Below are 18,128 nucleotides of genomic sequence, written 5' to 3'. Positions count from 1 at the left end.
AATAGGACTCCTCTGCTGGATGGAAGACATGGCTAGGCTCCCTGCTCAGCCTCTTCTTATAAGTTATTTCTCTGCCTTCCGCCTTCCGTCCCCACCCATGTGGCACTTTTCTGGACCACTGCTCTAATGCAATTACTTTTTTTGACAGTTAAAGCATTCTTTATACTATTTTAAAATGATCCTGTTACTATCTAAAACAGACTGATTCATGTCCACTACTTTTCATTCCATGCTCCACAGTGAGATAGGTGCTTATGGGAAGCGAAATAATGACAGAATAAGCAGCAGGAATAAGAAAAATAAGGAAAGGTATAGCTAAGGTAGAAATTGGATAATTGCCCCTTAATATGAATTTTGTCCTGTCCATTATCCTGGAGAGCTGGAGGAAATAACCCTGTGTGGTGAGGGGCGTAGTGGTTGCACAGTGTAGGACCGAGTCTGCAGGTAACCAGAGGAACCCTTCATATAGCACTGAGAACTGTCTGGAAGGATACAAATGCATAAGAAGGGGACTTAGGATTGGTAATGGATGATAGCAGTTAATTCATGGTGAGCAAATGAAAGGCAGCAAGAACAGACTGCAGTAGATTGTGGAAAAGAAACAATTTACCTAAATTATTGATTGAAATAATATATTAAGATGAAATGGTTAATAGGAAGATACTCTCACCTAGGTGTTACTACTTCCATCTTACAAAAGATGAGGTGGAGGCATTAGTCAAGTATAAGTCTATTTAGCTTCAAAAGCATGTTCATTCTCCTGTATAATTCTGCAGAAAGCTCAGAGTCACAGATTCAAGTAAAGACCAGAACATAGGGCAGCCCAGGTGGCTCAGCGGTTTAGCACCGCCTTCAGCCCAGGGCCTGATCCTGAACACCCGGGATCCAGTCCCATGTCGGGCTCCCTGCATGGAGCCTGCTTCTCCCTCTGCCTGTGTCTCTGCCTCTCTCTCTGTCTCTCATGAATAAATGAATAAAATCTTAAAAACAAAACAAAACAAACAAAAAACAGAACATATCTTCAGTTAATGAAATTAAGAAACATGGGATTAAAAAAAAAAAAGAAAGAAACATGAGATTAAGTGTGAGGCAATTCTGCAAATATAAACCACAGCAATTTGTAAATCTGCACTTTGTTAGTTTAATGGAGTTTTACTTCCTTTGGGTTTTGATTTTAAGAGTCATGCTGCAAAAAAAAAAAAAAAAAAAAAAAGTCATGCTGCATTAACATATGCAAAACTTCCAAATAATTTCTATTCTACTTTGGAGTACTTGGTGTCTAGTATTTTAGATATTAACAATACTTTTAATAAAAGAAAGATGCAAAAATGAGGATTATGTTTCTCATTCACTGTCTGAAAAACAGATCATTCAGAGTAAAAGGAAAAGTGCCAAAAGTCTACCTATGCTGCTCTATATGATAGCCACTGGCTTCATGAGTCTCTGCAGCATTTCATGTATGCCTAGCCCCAATTGAATTGTGGTTTAAGCGTAAAATACACTCTAGATTTCGAAGATGTAATTTGTGGAACTATAAAATATTTCAAGAAGTTCATTATTGATTATATAGTGGAGTGTAACAATTCAGCTACGTAAAATATATCATTACAATTAATTTCACTTATTTCTTTTTCCTTTATTTTAGTGTGGCTACTAGACAATTTAAAATGACATATGTAATTTGCATTTGTGACTTGCATCACTATTGAACTGTGTTGGTGTGTATTGCCCCAAACTCTATCCCTCCAGGGGTATGTCCCATGATATATTCCAGCTTTCCAGGTATTTTCCAGTTCAGGAAATGCCCAGTTATGTATTATATACACAATATATTCCATGCTTTTCTCTCTCAGTACATATTTCAGCTTTCCGTGGTATTTTCCAATTTAGGAAATGCGCAGTTATGCCCACTTACATATCTTTATGAACCAAGTTGTAGAAATAGCTACACTTACCCTGGCAATTCTACAAGTGGCCTCTACATTTTCAAGGAAACTTTATTAAGAACGTAGGTAAACAAAATAGTTCAACCAAGGTAAGTTGTTATATGTAGATAGCCTATATTTCGACGTAGTGGAAATTTATTCCTCCCTTCACTCATTCACTTATTCCATAGATGTGAAAGAGGGCTTCCTGGGGAAGATGCCTGTTATGTAAGACTGTTCCAGACCACAGGGATGGAAGAAGTCCAAGGAATTCAGGACACACTGTCAATTGATGAAAATGTTTTAATATAGATTACTTATAACATTTAATCATTTTCAGCAGATAACTTTGAGCATTCATTAATATATTTGTTAAAATATAGGAACTGCCTGATTTTTTAATATATCTCTATGCAGGCTAAGAGATCTCTCAAAGAAGGAAATAGACCTTGTATTTTATTTTTCCATAAAAGGTAATGTTCGCTAGCCCTTAGAGCAACAACAACAAAACTCCCTGCAATATTTTTGGCTCTGTTAAGGGTTATATAATATTTTAAAGGGATTGTTGATGTTCATTCTAATATTATGTTTGGGTTAATTGTACCTTTGAGGCTTGTTATCACAAATAATACATCTAGTAATAAGCTGAAGCTGTCATAAATATAGATGATCTCATACCTTAACAAGTTCTTTTACCTCTTTTCCTAGGTAAATAGAGTTTCTACCTATTTTCTTACTTCCTCAATCTATTAAATAAAATATTTTTTGAGTATTATTTTGAAAAGAAGAATAAAAACCTTCAAGTATGATGAAGTGGATGGATAAAAAAAATTCATGTGCCTAAATTTACTGTTGAGAGACAGTAAATTATTTTCTTTTAAAGGTTTGTTGTAAGAAAAATTTCAGGCCCCTGTCCAAAGTAATCAAAGCACAAATCATAGTCAGTACTAGTCATCAAAACAAGATACTATAAATAAATATATGATACTTTATTTGAGTGTAGGAATAGATCCATTATGGAAAAATTCCAATATCCTCATAGGCAACATCTCAAAGTACTCAGATCTTAGCCCAGGTGGATAGAGAAGAAAATGCTTCAAGACTAGTTTTATTTCTTCTTTCAGTGGCAAAACCAGGTAGTCAGTATGAATTATTCTATAACATTTGGGTATGTAAATATATTTTTCTACAAAAAAAAAAATAAATCTGATACTGACCTGGAGTTTCCTATGTATTGACTTTCTTTTTCATTCTTTCCTTTTTTTTTTTTTTTTAAGATTTTATTTATTTATTCATGAGAGACACAGAGAGAAAGAGAGGCAGAACACAGGCAGAAGGAGAAGCAGGCTCCATGCAGGGAGCCTGACATGGGACTCAATCCAGGGTCTCCAGGATCAGGCTCTGGGCTGAAGGTGGCACTAAACCGCTGAGCCACCTGGGCTGCCCTCCTTTTTTTCTTTTTTTTTTAATTGTATAAGGGTTAAGGTAACCTTTGGGATTCTTAAAAAAATTCCAGGGCTCTTGAATTCATTAATGTATAAGTAACAAAGGCAGCAATAAATTTAGTGTCTTATACAAGTTAAAAACATTTCTTTTTCACATAAAATTCTGGGTAGGTGGCCAGAGGTTAGTGGGATTGCCTTCTATATTGTTGATTAGCTTTTGTCAACCCAAGGTTTTCAATTCTTTATCCAAGATAGTTTAATGCTCAGATACCAGCTAAGAGAAAGAAAGAGAAGAGGTCAGGTCATCATTTGTGGGCATGACTTTAAGGTTATACATATTTCTACTTCAATAGAAAGTGGTCAAATGGCCACATCTAGTTGCAGGGGAACTTGGGAATGTAGTTACTGGTTGAGTGGCCATACGCCTCACTCAAAATCTACCACCATGAAAGTAAGGGGGAAAGAGAAAATAACTGTAAGTCCCTGCCACTTTTATAATCAATGAAAATTAGGAACAGGCCTCTAGTTTGAAGCCTGTAATGGTAACCACTGAGATGGTTGTGGTTAAGTTTTATACAGTCCATCTGAATTTTGGTTGCTCTACTTTTTTGGTGTTCATGTCATGGACATCCATCTATCCATGCAGCCAACTCAGTCATCTCCTGGAAATAACATGACTATAGAGATAATAGGAAATCTGCCTCCCCCATATCTCTCAGTCTAGGGAAACTATTCCTTTCTGGGTTTGTGCCCATTTTTCCCTTTAAATCCTTCAAATTTCAATCTCTATACTCTCATATCCTGAGATAATTCCATTGTTATTCATAGGACCCTGAACTCCCAAAGAATAGGATTATTTTTAAAAATTTCTTTCAGGAAAGTAAAACAAAATGAATTTTAAATTTCCTCTAAGAATAAGAATACTGCAGTTGTTAAACTGGATATCACAAACTGGTAGCTGTGGTCAGCTTAAATCCACTGATGTATTTCCTTTGGTTTGCAGATTTTTTTGCGGGGGAGGGTGTGTTAAATTGAACTACAATCAAACTAAAATGAACTAGAACATTAAAGGACAAAAAAAAAGCATGATCCAGCAATTTCCACATGATCCAGAAATCCCACTTCTGAGTATATATCCAAAGAAAATGATAACAGGATATTGAATAGATATATACAACACTAAGTTCACTGCAGCATTATTCGTAGTAGCCAAGATATGGAAGCAACCTAAGTGTCCACCAATGGATGAATAGATAAAGAAGATGTGGTATATATAGAATGGAATATTACTTAGCTACAAAAAAGAATGAAATCTTGCCGTTTGGAACAACAAGAAGGGGCCTCAAGGGTATTATGCTAAGTGAAATAAGTTAGACAGAAAAAGACAAATACCATATGATTTCACTTATTTATGGAATCTAAAAAACAAAACAAATGAACAAGAAAAACAGGACAGAGATACAGAACAAGACAAAACATTTTCTGTCTGGATGAGCTATCCATTGATTCAAGTGGGGTGTTAAAGTTCCTTACTATTATTGTATTACTGTCAATATCTCCCTCTATATCTATTAATATTTGCTTTATGTATTTAGATTCTCCTAATCCAAAGGTTGGATTGATCTTTATTCATTATTTGTGATATGATACATCTTTGTCTATTGTTATAGTGTTTCTTTTAAGGTCTATTTTGTATGATATATGCATGCATTGCTACCCTAGCTTTCTTTTCATTTTCATTGCATGGAATGTCTTTTTTCATCCCTTCACTTGCAGTGTCTGTCTTTTGATCTGAATTGAATCTCTAATAGGCAACATATAGATAGGTCCTTTTATTTAATTTAATTTTTTATCCATTCAGCCATCCTATGTTTTTTGTTTGGGGCAGTTAGTCCCTGTATATTTAAAGTAATTACTGATAGGGATGTACTATTGGCATTTTGGTTGTTTTTGTAGTTTCTCTCTGTTCCTTTCTCTCTGTTCCTTAAACATTTTTGGTTGTTTTTGTAGTTTCTCTCTGTTCCTTTCTTCTTCTCTTGCTCACTTACTCTGTAATGAGATGACTTTCTTTTGTGTGATACGTAGATTACTTTCTCTTTATTTTTTGTGATCTATCATAAAATTTTGGTTTGTGGGTACCATGAGGTTCACGTATATAGCAGTTTATTAAAGTTGATGGTTGCTTAATGTTGAACACATTCGAAAAGCACTACACTTTTACATTCCCTCCATTTGTATGTATTTAATGCCATATTTTACATTTTTTGTGTATTTCTTAACTAATTATTGTGATATAATTATCTTTACTGCTCTTGTCTTTTAAACTTCATATTAATTTTGTAAGTTTTACTGTAGGTTTGTATCTACCAGTGAGAATTTTTCTTTCATGATTTTCCCACATCTTACTAATTTTCTTTTCTTACTAGTTATGACCTTTTCTTTTCTGTTTAAAGAAGTGCTTTTAACATTTCTTGTAAGCCTGGTTCCGTGGCGATGAGCTCTTTTAACTTTTGTTTGTGTGGGAAACTCTTTATTTCTCTTTTAATTCTGAATTACGTAATTCTGAATACCTACGTAGCCAGGTAGGGTATTCTTGGTTGTACATTTTTTCTTTTCAGCACCTTGAATATATCATTCCATTCTCTTCTGGCCTGCAAAATTTCTGCCATAAAATAAGCTGATAAGATTTTGGCTGTTTCCTTGTACATAACTAGTTACTTTCCTCCTGTTGCTTTTAAGATTCTCTCTATATTTTTAATTTTTGACATTTTAATTATGTGTTTTGATGTGGATGAGTTTGGGTTCATCATATTTGAGGCTCTCTATGATTCCTGCACCAGGATGTCTTCTTCATTTGCCAGGTCAGGACGATTTATAGTCATTATTCCTTCAAATAGGTTTTCTGCTCTTTTTTTCTCTCTCTCCTCCTTCTGGGACCACTATCATGAGAATGTTAATACACTTAATGTTATTCCAGATGTTCCTTAAGCTATCTTCATTTTTTTAAAAATCTTTTTTTCTTTTTATTGTTCAACTTGGATGATTTACATTACCTTGCCTTTTTTTTTTTTTTTTTTTTTGAGAGAGAGAGAGAGAGAGAGAAAGAGACGTTAAGAGAGAGAGAGGGAGCACAGGGGAAGGGCAGAGGGAGAGGGGCAGGGTGTGTGTGAGAGAGAGAATCTTAAGCAGATTCCATGCCCAGTGCAGAACCCTACACAGGGCTCAATCTCACAATCCTGAGATCATGACCTGAGCCAAAATCAAGAGTCAGACATTCAACTGACTGGGACACCCAGATGTCTCCACAGCACTGTCTTCCAGATCACTGACCCATTTTTCTGAATCCCCTAATCTGCTGTTAATTTCTTCTAGTGTATTTTTCATTTCAGCTATTATATTCTTCAGCTCTAATTGGTTCTTTTTTATATTTCCTATCTCTTTGTTGAAGTTTTCACAGTGTTTATCCATTTTTCTTTCAAGTTCAGTGATCATTTTTATGACCATGCTTTGAGCCCTTTATCAAGTAAATTGCTTATCTCTATTCTGTTTAGTTCTTTTTCTGAGGTCTTGTCTTGTTCTTTCATTTGGGACATATTCCTCTGTCTTCTTATTTTGCCCAACTTTCTGTGTTTGTTTCTATATGGTAAGTGGATCAGCTATGCCTCCTGATGTTGAGGAGTGGCCTTTTGTAGAGAGTATCCTGTGGGGCCTAGAAGTGCTATCCCACCTGGTCCCCAGAACCAGCTCGTCCAGGTGTGTCCCTCATGTGGGCTGCATGTGGTTCCTGTTGTGTCTGGGTGGTCATTATTGTAGGCATGCTGGTGGGTGGGGCTTTCCCCCACCCCCAGGACAAGAGGTGGTTTGGAGGGGTGCCTGCTGGGATGGGAGAGTTAGGCAGTGCTGATCAGCAGGAGAATACCAGACTTCGGTAATATTTTGCTATATTGTGGAAGCATATATAAGATGTTAATATATGAAAAGCAAAATGACAGTATAATGATCCAAGTATGATGGCTGTACCTTCTAGTCAAAGAAATCACTGGTACAAGAAACTAAAATGAAGAGGTTGAAAAGGATACCAATTTATTTTCTGTTTGCTGAAAAATCAAAAGCATCAAGTAAAAATCATATGAAGATGCTAATTTTAATAACAGGGAAACTTTAGGAAGAAGTTATTTTAACTTTTCACTTTATGCTGAAAAAAATCTGCAATGTTTTACTACTCATTTCTGTTAACTGGAATTTCAGCAGACAATTCTGAATTGTGTGTCTGTTCTATCATTTCAGTTCTCTGGGATTTTTTTTTTTTTTTTTTTTTTACAGTGGGCCTGTTTTTTTTTTTTTTTTTTTTTTTAATTTTTATTTATTTATGATAGTCACAGAGAGAGAGAGAGAGGCGCAGAGACACAGGCAGAGGGAGAAGCAGGCTCCATGCACCGGGAGCCCGATGTGGGATTCGATCCCGGGTCTCCAGGATCGCGCCCTGGGCCAAAGGCAGGCGCCAAACCGCTGTGCCACCCAGGGATCCCTGTTCTCTGGGATTTTATAATTATGTAAGGCAACAAGAAATACATATTGAATGATCAGTTCTTTTATTGATTATTCAAAAAAACCCTATTTAACATATATTCCAGGTACTTTTTTTGGTTCTGGAAATTAAGAGATAAATAAGACAAACTGCCCTTAAGTTGCTTATATGGGTAGTAAGTGAGTAACCCCACATGCACACACAAAATATTGAAAATTATAATGCTATGAGATGTTTAATTCCATATGTTCTGTCAACTGAGTATTAATAAATAATATTAATAATGCCAAAAATCAAGAACAAATAACTTAAAATAACTTAAATCAGTTCTATAGGATTACCTTTCTAGCAATGGTAACCCCAAGGTAGAAAATGGCTTCTCCATACAAAGCATGATGAGGTAGATTGGGACAGAAGCAATCACAAATTTTAAAGGAGAATTTAAGGTGGAATTTAAACTTTTGAGTGCTGCTGGTGCTTGGAATTATAGAATCAGGGAGAGGAAGAAGCAGCTCCTTGTTGAGCAAGGATGTGGGGCTCAATCCCAGGACCCTGGGATCATGACCTGAGCTGAAGGCAGATCCTTAACCAACTGAGCCACCCAGGCATTCTGCCTTAAAGAGATTTTAGAAGAGTCTGAATCTTCATGCTCCTAGTAATTTATGTTATATATTTTTATTATTTTTTAAAAAAATTATTTATATATTCATGAGAGACATGGAGAGGCAGACACACAGGCAGAGGGAGAAGCAGGCTCCCTGTGGGGAGCCTGATGTGGGACTCAATCCCAGGACCCTGGGATCATGATCTGAGCCGAAGGCAGATGCTCAACCACTGAGCCACCCAGGTGCCCCTATATATTTTAACTCTAAATAAATATTAACTTTTACCTTGATTTTGTATTTATAAATTTGTATTCTTTTTCTTTTTCTTTTTTAAGATTCTATTTATTTATTTGAGAGAACAGGGAGAGGAACAGGGTGTGAGGGGCAAGCAGACTCCATGCTAAGTACAGAGTCCAACATGGGGCTCAATCCCAACTCTGAGATCATGACCTGAGCTGAAATCAAGAGTCACATGCTTAACTGACTGAGCCACCCAGGCACCCCTGTATTCTGTTTCTTAAAGAACCCAATTCCTCCCCTCATTGTATTAGCTTCAAACCTCACAAAATCAGGATCTTCCCAGTTTTCTGGAAATCTCAGTGAGATTGGATTTGACAGAAAGAATCTAACACATACAATTAGAGGAAATAAAGTAGTTTTTTGTTTGTTTTAATGGAAAGAATACAGAAAGAATAACTTCCTTCTCAGTGGAAAGCAGCTTTGCAGGCTTTCTCAGGGTCTTCATTTGGGACATAGCTTGCTGATGCATGGTGAAGACATGCCAGGCAGCAGACTATGCTACCCCAGAATATGTGTCTCTTTACCATGAGGATTATTTTGAGGAACAGCATTCACGTCAAAAGCTCTGAAAACAGAGTAGAAGTTAGTATTTTATAAGGAAATTTACATTCACAAAGTGAATCTCCATTTGTGACAGTGTCTCCTTCTCTGTACCAGGAAGAGAAGGATGACTAAATCACATAAAAATCTTATAATAGACACCAACTTAAATTTGCATGACAAACTTTACTCTTATGTACCAGTTGCTTTTCCTGGTAACCTCTCTATTGCTGCCTTACCCAATACCTTTTTTCTATCGTCTTTAGTTGGAGATGGTATTTAGTTGGAGTTCTAAGCCACCTTGGCTAGTTACTCATTCTTCCGGGGTATCTCCCATGTATACATGAGATACACATGTTAATAAATTTCTGTTTGTTTTCCTTTTGTTATTTGTATTACAGGAGTCTCAGCCAATTTCAGCAGGGAAGAAGGAATAATCTTTCTTCTTCCTCTGAGAAGACTACTTTGCCATTTTCAGTCCCAATTCATTGTTTCCAGCGACTCTAAAGTGTCTGCCTGTTAGCCAGGTTCAAGTACAGAGAAAAACCTGGGGCATAGCTGAGAGCTCCTTCTGGACCTCGGGGACTGGGAAGTCCATTCTCAGGTATCCCAGGTATTTGACCAGAACTAGATGTCCCTGAAAGCCTGTGTCCTCAATTCACTCCTATGTGGTTTGAATTCTGAGACTGGTCTGAGGACCATAGTAAAAAAAATCCCTACATTTTTTTTTCAGGCATAATAAGATTTTTATGTGGGAGCATGAAGCTTTTTAATGAGAGCAGAAAAGGTGTTATTTTAAACTGTAGACTGAATGGCAACCTGCCTTCTTATCTATGATCTCTTATCCTTTTCAAATCCCTGCTAAATTGTTTATGACATGAGGGAGATATTGGGAGTCCATGAACTTTGGAGGAGGTTTGCCTTTCCAGCAGAATTGAGGCAAGGGTGACTAATTTTCCAGAACAGATACCTAGCAAATGGGTGACTTAATTCACTTCCCAACCCAGAACAGAATTATTATTCTAATATAATTGTCCCTGGGGAAGGTCTGATAATCTCAGAAATGCTGGCAGCTTTAGGGAGGCATTCGTATCATTGAGTTAAACTGATGCCATTTCATTGGGTTATATGAGAACTCATTCTACTATTCTTTCACAGCCAAGTTATCATGAAGATCAATTTCCTATCTCAAGAGAGACTTCAGTTTGCCTGTTTGGCTTCCCACTGGAAAAGAATTTTCTGTTTTAACTGAATTATTTGAAATCCATTTCTGGATTGGCCCACACAGTTTCTGAGGTAACCATGTGCCCTGAAACAAGGAGGCAAAGAAACAGCAGGGAGTTTTTAAGGAGCTCAGGAACACTAAACCATAAAAAGAGAGAGCTGCAACTAAAACAAAATAGTAGTAACAGAAGCACACTATGCTAAAGGAATGAAAATTCTAAAGGAGATAAGGTGACGGAGAGAAGACCAAAAGAACTTCCCAAAATCAAAAAAACATAATGTATTCACTTCACTTCCAGAAAACCACACTCTCTTGTTTATCCTTTTACCTCATTAACTCTTTCTTTCTTCCTTCCTTCCTTTTTTTCTTTCCTCCTTCTTCTTTCTTTTTAGCCTCTTTTGATGGATTCCTCTCTTCATTCAGAGTTCAAACCTTTGTCTTGTTTATCTAAATTAACTCCACTCTGACTCATCTGCATGCCTTCTAATCCAAATTTATATCCTCAGCTTAAACCTCTCTCTTGAATTCTAGATTTATTGTGAACATTGCTACTATAAACATTGGGGGGCAGGTGTCTTGGCCTTTCACAGCATCTGTATCTTTGGGGTAAGTCCCCAGTAGTGCAAATGCTGGGTTGTAGGATAGCTCCATTTTTAATTCTTTGAGGAACCTCCACAGAGTTTTCCAGAGTGGCTGCACCAGTTCACATTCCCACCAAAAGTGCAAGAGGGTTCTCCTTTCTCTACATCCTCTCCAACATTTGTTGTTTCCTGTCTTGTTAATTTTTACCATTCTCACTGGTGTGAGGTAGTATCACATTGTGGTTTTGATTTGTATTTCCCTGATGGCAAGTGATGCAGAACATTTTCTCATGTGCTTTTGGCCACGTGTATGTCTTCTTTGGTGAAATTTCTGTTCATGTCTTGTCAGTTTCATGATTGGATTGTTTGTTTCTTTGTTGTTGAGTTTAAGAAGTTCTTCATAGATCTTGGATACTAGCTCTTTATCTGATATGTCATTTGCAAATATCTTCTCTCATTCTCCCAAGGTTGTCTTTTAGTTTTGTTGACTGTTTCTTTTGCTGTGCCAAAGCTTTTTTATCTTGATCAAGTCCCAATAGTTCGTTTTTGCTTTTGTTTCCCTTGCCTTCCACAATAGCCAAACTGTGGAAGGAGCTTCAGTGTCCAACGAAAGATGAATGGATAAAGAAGATCTTGTCCATGTATACAATGGAATATTACTCAGCCATTAGAAATGACGAATACCCACCATTTGCTTTGACATGGATGGAACTGGAGGGTATCATGCTGAGTGAAGTAACTCAATCAGAGAAGGTCAATCATTATATGGTTTCACTCATACAGGGGAATATAAGAAATAGTGAAAGGGATAGGGGAAAGGAGAGAAAATGAGTGGGAAAAATCAGAGAGGGTGACAAAACATGAGAGACTCCTAACTGGGAAATGAATAAGGGGTAGGGAAGGGGAGGTGGGCGGGGGGATGGGGTGACTGGGTGATGGGCACTGAGGGGAGCACTTGACAGGATGAGCACTGGGTGTTATATGTTGGCAAATTGAACTTCAATAAAAAAATATAAAAATTAAAAAAAAGAATTTCAGGTTTATTTATCTGTAGATATGTAAGTAAGCAGAAATATTCTATAGGCAGAATATTGGTTGCCTAAAGATGTTCATGCTTTAATCTGCAAACCTGTGAATATCTTGGCTTACATAGCAACAGGGAGTTTGTGAATATGATTAAGGTTAAGGACCTTAAGATGAGGAGAGTGTCCTGAATTTTCTAGGTGGGCCCAATATAACCACATGAGTCCTTAAAAGTTGAAGAGGAAGGCAAAGAAAGTGAGTCAGAGACATGGGGAGAAAGAAGAGGGAGAAATGATTTGAAGAGTGAGAAGAACTCAACTTACCCTTGCTGACTTTGAAGATGGAGGAAGGGAGAACTACTAAGGAATGTGAATGGCCTCTAGAAACTGGGATTGACCCTCCAATGACAACCAGCGGCAAACAGGGATCTCAGTCCTGCAACTGCAAGGAACTGAATTCTGCCAAGAACAGATTAGCAAGAAACTGATTCTTGCCATGAGCCTATGGTAAGAAATGCACCCCTGCCAATACCTTGATGTTAGACCAATAAGACCCATGTTGAACTTCTCAACCACAGAATTGTAATATAATAAGTGTTTAAAATGACTGAGTTTATGATAATTTGATACAACAGCAATAGAAAAGTAACATTAATATTCAACTGCCAACCTGATGTCTCCATGTAGATATTTAATAGATACTTTAAAGTTAGCATATACAAAATTGAATTCTTGTTCTTCCTCCAAATACCTGCAGACTTCTACATCTCAGTTAATGATAACTTCATTTTTCTAATTGTTCAGGCCCAAAACCTTGGAGTCATGCTTGATTCCTCTCTTTCTCTGGTATATTCCATTGTTTGTCTGCCAGGGATTTGTGTGAGTTCTACAGAATATATTCATGTCTCCCTCTCACCAATATCAATTCTCTGGTCCCAGCTATCATCATTTTTCACTTAAATTTCTGGAATACCCTTCCTGTGAGTCTCCCTCTTTAATACTTGACTCCCGGAGTTTCTTTTCAGCAGAGTAGACAGAGTGAGCCCATTTAAAAGACTTGTCATGTTATATGACTCCTCTGCTCAAAATCCTCAATATCTCTCCATTTCACTGAGAATAGAAACTATTTGAGGGAACTGTAAGGTCTTATATGATCTATTCCACTCTTCCCCATTATTTCTGACCTTATTTCCTATTACACTGCCCATCACTCACTGTGCTCCAGCCATACTGGTACCCAAAGCAGATATTCTTCCACTTTAAGGTCAAGGTCAGTTCACTTGTTCTTTCTGCCTCTCCGCAGTTAGCAGTATATCCTACTCTCTACCTCCTTCATGTCATCACCCAAATCTCATTTTCTCACTGAGGCCTACTCCATCTATTAATACAGACATCTTGTTCCTACCTTCCTGAATTTTTATTTTTATTATTTATTTATTTATTAAAGATTTTATTTATTTATTTATGAGAGACACAGAGAGAGAAGCAGAGACGCAGGCAGAGGGAGAAGCAGGCTCCATGCAGGGAACTCGATGTGGGACTTGATCCTGGGACTCCAGGATCAGGCCCTGGGCCAAAGGCGGCGCTAAACTGCTGAGCCACCCAGGGATCCCCCCTTCCTGAATTTTTAATGTTCCTTACCCTACTTCATTTTTTTCTTCTCTTCTATAGTATTTATTATTTTCTAAGATGTTATGTAATTAATTATTATGTTTATTGTTAATATCTGTATTTCCACACTAAATTTTAAGTTTTGTATAGGTAGGGATAGTTATCTGTTTTAATCATTCATAGGCTCCAAGAGCCTAGACCAGTGCCGAGGACACTATAGATGCTCCATAGCTGTTGTTTGAATGACTATGTAATTAAAAAAACAAGAACAAATGAAATGAAAAGAGAGCGGATCTTGCTGAGTTAGTTTAATAATCTGTAAAATCAAATTGATGTACAATCACACAGTATGGAATAAAAACATCATAAATGGGAGTCATGACTTAAAAGATAAGGAGATAAGGCAGCCAGATCCAGGAGCTTAATATGCAAATCATAGTCAATTTAAAAAGAGAAAAAGAACAGGTAGAGGAGAAGCAATAACTCATAAAGCAACAGGAAGAAAAAAATTCTGCGCTGAAAAGTTTTATATTTTTAAATCAAATGAACTTAACAAGCATTTTTATCTTCTGAGGGAATTTGACAGACCAATTAGCCAAAGATTAAGGAAACATATTTGGGGAGGAAGAAGTTTTTCTCTACTCTCTTTTGGTTCCTGGCTGAGTCTGAAAATGAAACTGACAAACAGTAACAAGAAAAGTATACACATATATTTAATGTAAATTTTATGTGACAAAGGAGCCTTCATAAGGAAACTAAGGCCTAAAGAAACAGATCTGGGTATTTTTATGCGAGGTTTGATGGAAAGTGGGTGGTAATAGAGGATATGATAGGTTAAGGAAGGTGAGCAAGTATGATCAATTGGTGGAACTTAGCAAAGCCTGTTTGGATACTTTTCAGGGTTCCTTTGTTTCTGGAGATAAGGACATTGTTTTCCTCCAAATATAGAGGGGGCATCTCTCATATGAAGGCTTAATGACCTATTTCAGAGCAGAAGGGTGGGAGATTTGGGAGAGAAGTTTAGGGTGAGGTTCCTGCTTGTTTCTGCTCTTTTCTCCAATTCCTTCAGTTTAAAATATTCAATATGCCAACATGCCATATTTTAATCCTATCACATATAAAGATTTGAATACTATAATTAACAAACTGATCACTCACATCCATGTGTATTTCTATGCATGGTAGACAGAGAATACATGATCTTTTTTTCCTTATAGTTTTGGGACACTTAGAAAAGCTACTTATGTCCTTGAGAAATAGTAGGAAACTTTAATAAGGTGTTGGTAGGGTGGGATGGGGGTGAAGTGGAGGCAATAAATCTAGGAATCTAGTCCCCTGACTTGGATCTCTCACTTTTGCTCACTAGCTATGTAGACCCCACCTCTCTAAGCCTACTTGACATACTGCTGTATATAACATATATTACTTGAGTAAATGCTAGTGCAAGATCTAGCACAATGCCTGACAAGTTTTTGTCACTTAGCAAATAGTAATTGTTATTATTAATATCTGAGAATCGGGATAGTAGGGAAGCTAGACAATGTGCACGGAGATCAAATATAGATGCCTTTCTGGATCTCTCTCCATCCCTTTTATTGACATAGCCTTGAGAATATTTCTTACAGAGAGTCTAGAAGGCAGTAATGAAAGTAAGTAAACAAGACCGAAGAAAGAATATCTGAACTCTTTACATTGGTTAAGAAGCATCACTGATGAGACAAACTTTAAAATTAATAAGCACTCTTGGATAGCATACATTTAAAAATTATTTAGTACTGACACTTCAGAATGTTTTATAATGTATTAATTCGACATTATTGCCACATTATGGCATTAGAAGGTTTCATATTCTTCACTACCAGCTAACAGTCAGGAGATGATTTGGATAATGGGAAAACTCAGATTGCAACTATCTTTGAGGGTATTAAACATCCTTAGTTAAAGCACTTGAAGCTGTATTAAATTGTTTCATAATTATTTAATGGCTCTAATCTGCCTTTTTTTTTTTTTTTGGCTGTATTTTAGTGCAACTGACAAAAGTGGATGCTTGCTAATTAGCACAAGGACAAAAGGTAAGCTACGTGAACAAGTCAGAAGATTTCAAGGACTGTAGCAACAGTCATACTTTCCTCACGCTCCTAAGTTGTGAATCATCCAGCACAGTCTGTTCATCTTGAGGAATGTATGCAAAGCAGGGCAGGTGTGGGAGTTCATTGTTTTGCTCACTTTGATATACCCAGTACCAAGCACCGGACAGAGCACATTGTGGGCATTTCAGTGAAATATCTGCTAGCAGAATGAAATGAATAAATGCAAGAATGATGTATAGGCAAATCCTAATGGCAAAGAGCCTAAGGTCATGCCAGGAAACACTGAACCCCTATCCACCCCTTCTCCCTCTCCTACCCTTTCCCTCTTTGCCCATCGCCAGGGGTTGAATTTCCCACTCCGTTTTTTTTTTTTTCTTTTTTTTTCCTTTTTCTTTTTCTTTTCTTTTCTTTTTTTTCTTTCCCACTCCTTTAATCTCCACTCTACCAGCTGGGTTTCAGAAACCTGCTTAATGACTTCTGTGATGCAAATTGTCTGTCTTCTTGACACAGGCTTTCTTTTTTCCTAATCTTTCACTCTAGACCTTATCCCTATTTTGTGCTGCTTGAGCTCCCAGATATAGAAGGAACCATCAGCATCTCAGAGACATCAAGATATTAACCCAAGGTGGAGAATTATATAGGGATTTCTATGTTTCCTGCAAGGGTCATTTAGAAAGATGTGCTTGAGCAGCCTGTCTTTATAAAAAAATTGAGAAGCTACTTTCCTTGCCTTACTAAAAAAAATCACAACACTGTCGCGCATAGTATCTGTTTCTGTAGCTGCCCCAATAGGACAAATAAATCAAAATTCTCACGAGAAAACTTACTGATGCAAGCTATTCAGAATTCCTCAGTATTGCTAAGAAATGTTTTTTCCTAATATTCAGGCAGAGAAAAATAATCTATGAAGGGATATTCCATTTTACATGATACTCATTTTATATAAAATAGTATCCAGTCATACAAGTTGCTTTGTGCAGTTATCTGTTAAGGATGAACCTGTTGGGGAATGAAGGAGCAGTTTTGCAAACTGTCAGGCAAGTCTGCTATTATTTGAGACACTTCTCCTTCTAACCAGCTTGGTTTAATCCTGATCTCACAAAGCAGCTGTCTTTCCTAAGCTTCACCTACTTTGATTTGCCAAATGCCCTTCTTAATCATCTGGTGCTACCAGATGTCAGAATCCCCTGCTGCTAGTGACAGTCTTTTGCTTGGGGTAAATATAGCTCGTGTTGACTCAGTTGGCTTGTTCTCTGCACAGCTGGATGAGAAGCAGAGGGGCTTGGGAAAGAGGCTGAACACATACTGTGGAGTCCTGAGAGACTTGGTCACAGCTGGAAGATCGAGTGCCTGGAAGAGCCCATATAACCACACAGCTTGCATCTGATGCAAAGTCTCTGGGAAGGAGAATCCTTTCCTCCATTTACAGATATACTTTGTCTATTCCTGCAACGTGATATGGAAGGCTTGTATTTACCTTCTGTGTCTCTTCATTATAAATCACTGCTATGGAAAATGTTAATAATAAACTCTTACAAGGTTTGCCTGGATTATTAACTATTCCAATGTTTTCAGCATGTGGTTATGGATAATTTACATCAGCATCATCTGTGAAAAATATGGATTTCTGAGCTTCCCCCAGATTACCCAAATCAGAATCCAAGTCCTGAGAACTTACATTTTATTTTATTTTTTATTTTTTTTGAGAACTTACATTTTAAATAAACTTTCTAGATAGTTGTTATGCACACTAAATCTGAAATGCAGGCTTAAATTAATTTCCATGAAATTAGGGTTCACATCTATTTTGTTCCCTAAGCTGTTCAGCATATAACTCAATGCCTAGCAGGCCATAGTGGTTTTATTCTTATTTTTAAATAAAATATCCAACTAGATCCCAAATATCTACTTCATCTTGATTTTGATGATCCTTCTAAATAATGGAAAGAAAAATATACTACATTTTGTAAAGCAAGAAACAGATAATCTTGTTTTGTAGATGTATTTTCAACTTTTGCAAAGTTACTGCTAAGACTGGTTTATCTTACTTTCCAAAGAGCCTTCTTGTATTTTTCCATTTACATCACTGGATAACTCTATAGTCACCATGGCTTTGCTGTTATAATGCTCTAAATGGAGAATACATTTGTGTTGTGTGTCTTCTGAGTTACTGAGAAACCAAAGACATAGATCCCTAAAGTGAGAGATGCCTACTGCCCACCCTACGGAGCTAGGCTCAGGTTGCTGTCATAAAGG

The 18,128-nt window shown here is 37.0% G+C and overlaps 1 long non-coding RNA gene across 2 annotated transcripts in view; it reads left to right on the top strand.

The window, feature by feature from the left end:
- The window catches only part of LOC111093657, a 110,548-nt gene extending 92,781 nt beyond the window's left edge, over positions 1-17,767 (top strand). For both annotated transcript variants that reach the window (XR_005382862.1, XR_005382863.1), the window contains 3 exons: positions 12,373-12,678; positions 15,808-15,854; positions 17,134-17,767. This is a non-coding gene — a long non-coding RNA (uncharacterized LOC111093657). The remainder of the gene's footprint in view (positions 1-12,372; positions 12,679-15,807; positions 15,855-17,133) is intronic.
- The last annotated feature ends 361 nt before the right edge of the window (positions 17,768-18,128 follow it).

The sequence above is a fragment of the Canis lupus genome, chromosome 32, assembly GCF_011100685.1.
Source record: "Canis lupus familiaris isolate Mischka breed German Shepherd chromosome 32, alternate assembly UU_Cfam_GSD_1.0, whole genome shotgun sequence".
Taxonomy (NCBI): Eukaryota; Metazoa; Chordata; class Mammalia; order Carnivora; family Canidae; genus Canis; species Canis lupus.
This window is presented reverse-complemented; position numbering and strand designations above follow the sequence as displayed.